This window comes from Chaetura pelagica, unplaced genomic scaffold (genome assembly GCF_000747805.2).
Source record: "Chaetura pelagica isolate M959 unplaced genomic scaffold, ChaPel_1.0 scaffold65, whole genome shotgun sequence".
In the NCBI taxonomy this organism is placed as follows: domain Eukaryota; kingdom Metazoa; phylum Chordata; class Aves; order Apodiformes; family Apodidae; genus Chaetura; species Chaetura pelagica.
The window spans coordinates 3291634-3296097 of NW_009953386.1; the positions used below are offsets into that span (position 1 = coordinate 3291634).

The 4464-nt window shown below is 40.2% G+C and overlaps 1 protein-coding gene across 1 annotated transcript in view; it reads left to right on the forward strand.

The window, feature by feature from the left end:
• Window positions 1–4464, forward strand: part of ZBTB20 (zinc finger and BTB domain containing 20) — a 27301-nt gene that overhangs the window by 15453 nt on the left and 7384 nt on the right. The gene's annotated exons all lie outside the window — the stretch shown is intronic.

Genomic DNA, 4464 nt, shown 5'->3' on the forward strand with positions numbered 1-4464 from the left:
GGGGGGGGGGTGGGCAGAAGGGGCACTTAACAAAGACCACTTGAATTTCACAGAAAGGTTCCCACTGTCTTGAGTTTAAAAGATTGGCAGGCCTGAGAAGAGCCTGAGACAGCAATCATTTTCCTGAGCTGGGCATTCTGTGCAGTGACGAGTAGGTGAGTGTGCGCGTGTGTAGCTGGGTCTTGTGAAGGGCTGACACGCTTTCTGGCTCTAGTAGTCTTTGTCAGAATGTGGCGTTTACTTTAGAATCAAGTCTACATTGATAAGTCCACCTTTTATGGGGAGCATTACCTTTGGACTGTCAGCTTAGAACACCATGTGGTAAAAGACAACTACAAAACTTGGATCCAGACAGTTTCCTGCAGAGAGGGAGAGGAGCTGCATGGGATGGTGGGTTTTCCATGGACCATTCTCTGGAATTTATTAAAGCTGCTCTTTTTATACCGCTATGCTTTGTGTAGTAGCATCTCTGACACTATTACAAATTATATGATTGCCTGTACATTGGATAGATGTGGTTTTCACTGTTGAATGTCAAGGAAGGTGACCTGGAAGAAGCATCCTCTTTTATTAGCATTTATTATACGTGTCTTCCACCCACCCTTCTTGTTTTATCCTAAAGGACTGAATTTCAGTTTTTTCTCAGTCAAGGAATTGGTAGGTGTTCCAATTCCATTTGAAGAAGTAAAGAAATGAGGAGAGTATTTTTAAAGGGAAAACTGCTATACCAATACCAACCAGAACATACTCCATGCCTTTTATTAAGTGACTACACTGACTTTCAGAATAGTTCCTCGAGCTCAAGGTGTGTCCTGGATCAGTTCCTAAAAGAGAGCTATTCACATCACTGTTAATAAAGCATATGAACCTCTTTTCTTTAGTCCTGATGAATCCAAACTGACTGTTGTCATCAAGTTAGCTAATGACCAAATACATTATGGCTACACAACTCTTGCTTCCCACAGCCAGGACCTGAGAAAAGCTGCTGAAACTTCCTTCTTTCTGTACATGGTTTGTGGATAAGTGGCACAATTCACTTTCTCAAGAAGTCATCCAGTCTCATGATGCATACCATACCTTTCTGGAAAGGAGTTGTTCTGAGGAGGCAATTTTCAGAGTTCCACTCACAAAATCCATTTTGTCTGTCAAGGTGCATAGGAACAAAGATTTTTTTTGCACCTGCTCAAGTCAAGAGTCATAGCATCTCTGGTATGTGTGGAATATTCCACCTTGTGGCTGTGCAAGGCAGGATTTTTACTTTATTAAGTTAGATTGCTGCATATATCTTTTTATTATCAAATACCTAATTGACAAAGCAGAACTTAAACTAGAGGTCATTTACTTTTCCAGAAGCACATCTTAAAGACATGTTTGTGTGAAAAGAGAGCCCTAGGATCAAACCAAGTAGTGATTGATGCTTATTGATGGAAAGGTTTGTAGTATACTGATAGGCAACCACTCAAAGGAAGATGGGTAGCTATGCAATCACTTGCCGTGGCCTACAGTAGGTCTTGGAAAGAGATGTCATCTATTTCTCATTTTACCCTTCTTTTTCCCCACCAATACAAAGCTTTTACAAAGTTGTCTTCCTTTCATATCAAGAATTCTGACTTTTTATGTAAATATGTTTTGAATCTTTGTGTGATCTGACATGTTGGAAAGGGAAACATCTGGAACGGGAGGCCTCTGGAGAATGACTCTACCTGGAAGGGAGAGGGGATACATCTCTTCTGTACATTATTTGTGCAATAATAGTTGCAGTGCCCTTGAAGAAAAGTCTCCCAGTTTCTAAGATATTTCTCCAGTCCTATGATAGATCTTGTCAGAGGAGGAAACTTAGGTTTCCTAGCCAAGCTTATGAACAAGGTAGATGTAATTCACAGTCTGTGATACTGTTAATGGTTTCTTCCTACTTTCTGCTATGTGAGCATCACCCCAGTGCGCTAATCTCACATGTAAATGAGTACCCATCTGATGTAAACCCTGGCTGGTTTACATCTGTATCAGACTTCTTCTGACAGCTTGGCCCCATCAGAATTTCCACTCTCTGACCTTTATGCTTCCCTTTTATCATTCAGCTGCTTCAGAGAGTTAAAGTTACCACCTGTGTCCAAGGTGGAATATTATTCTACTGCCTGTGTATGAAGTGCAGAGAACCCTTTAGATTGGAACAGAGGGATGTTTTTTGGGCTAGAATGCATGTACATAAAACCACTTTCAATGTCATTTATTTGCTCTCTATGTTTTTATTAAAACAGGCAGTGACAATAAGATAGCTTAGTCACTTATGCTTCTCTACTAAATTTGACTCAGATTCTCACATTAGCAAGTAGTTGTGGTAGGAATATTCAAGACAAAATGCCTGTAATACTAGTGGATTTTGCATTACTTTGCATACTTTTCTGGGAACCAAGGTGCTGTGTGTATAACAAATGCAAAGAGAAAGAAATTATTTATAATATTGTATTTGTTTACCACTCAAAGGACAATTGGTTCTTCATAGTTAAAAGGTGAAACCATAGTTTCTGCCTGACACAGCCCGGATTTAATAACCCAGGAAGGTTAGAACTGGACCCCCTTGCTTTCTAAGCTCCTGCTGCAATAGAGGAGCCTAGGTGCGGCTGGATCCAGTCCTGTACGTGTCAGAACTCAGACTGGGAAGTCCAGGGACATTAGGACTGAACCCCCTTGCTTTCTAAGCTTCCTTCAGAGAGCAGCCAGGTGCGGCTGGGCTCAAAATCCTTCTCTCAGACCTGGTCTTTTCCCAGAGAGAGTTAATGTATGACGGTCTGATTAACAGCTCGACAGTCCAATACCTCTTGATCAGGTTCAGGTGCAGCAACGCACAAGGCCTGCTTATAACAAATAACACATTTATTTACACTAGTAGGAGTTAATACTGAGCAACCTAAACAAAACCACATGCATATAGATATTAAGTAAAGAAAAGGGGATGAGAAGAAAAAGGTGAGGGGGGGGAGAGAGAGAGATATAAAGAGAGAGATGACGAGGACAGGAAAATCACCAGTCCTGGATCCAGCGTTGTTGGTCCAGCCAACAGGGGAGGGTCGATGTCGATGGTCAGTGTTGATGGAACTCCCAAAGCCCAACATTGCAGCCCCCCTATTTTATAGGCCTAGAATCTTGATTTCACAACGAGTACGTGTGATTGAGCCATACATGTGTGAGCAGCTGGAGTGGACCTCAGCCCCCTCCACCCCTCGATCATTATCTCAATCGTTGTCATTAGCTCATCTATGCAGACCATTACTGCAGATGTACATGAGCAGGGGCTACAAGGGGGTTTCGATACCATTTCCCAAAGTAGGTCCGGAGGGCTGGTCCCTCACACTGCCCATTAAAATATAAATAGATGAAAACTTAGTAAGGAACAGGAAAGGAAACAAAAAATGTTAAAACCCAAGCAATGAAGATGAAGATAGGGAAAAGTGGATCGAAAAATTAAGAAGTTACTTTTTAATCACTTGTAAAAGTTAATTTGGAAGGATATGTTGGCACTGTACTTTAAATGGTCTGGTGCTTTTCTAAACTGATCTCTGCTTGGATAATTCAGGCAAAGTAAGACAAAGTCTTCCTTAGAGTAAATGTCTGTAATTTTCCAGTTTCTGTCAAGTAAATAACAGCAAGAGAACATTTGTTTTTATATGATGGTATTCTGGTGCTAGTCAGAACTTGGGATATGCTAAAAATGAAGGGAACAGCTCATGGTAACTTTTTGCTTTGGGTTCTTACATAGGACTATTTGTCACTATTGGGTAGCAAATGTTCTAAACCACAACCTCAAACAAAACTGCGTGGAATTTCAGGAATGCTTACAGCTTAAATTTTGAACCAGATTTGGGTTTTATAAAGAGACTGCCAGGTTTTTTGTGATAGAAGGAACTTCTATAAAACACAGGATCCAAGTTCTTTAAAATACTAACCTAGATAGAAATCACATTTTCATAAAGACTCTTTGCATTATCAACTTGGTATAAAGGGTCATTAGAGTAAAAATCTGATCTTTCCTGGTATGGGTCCACATCCAAACAACCTAAAACACACCTTTAATCCATGTGCTGTTTACTATTGGCTGGCTCTAGGCTTTTTAAAGCCAGATAAACTGATAGAAATCCAAGGCCCAGAAATGTGGTTAGAGTGTAGACCCAACTACACCTGTCTTTGTCTGCTTTTTTCCAAAAATCTGGAATGTGAGCTTCTGCAATTAATTAACAAAGTTTACTTCTAGCCTTACAGTGATGATGCCTTCTTATCTGTGCCTTTGTGTGTGATTTTTACAGTATAATCTGTTTTGTTTACCCAGTGGGCAGTCACTTTTGCTGATGCCCTGACCATGGCTCTGCAGAGGACATGAATTAATCTGTTATTTTTGTCTTCTTCTTTTTTTTTTTCTTTTTTTTTTTTTTTTTTTTTAATCCCCCTTTTGTTAACAGGAAAACAAGT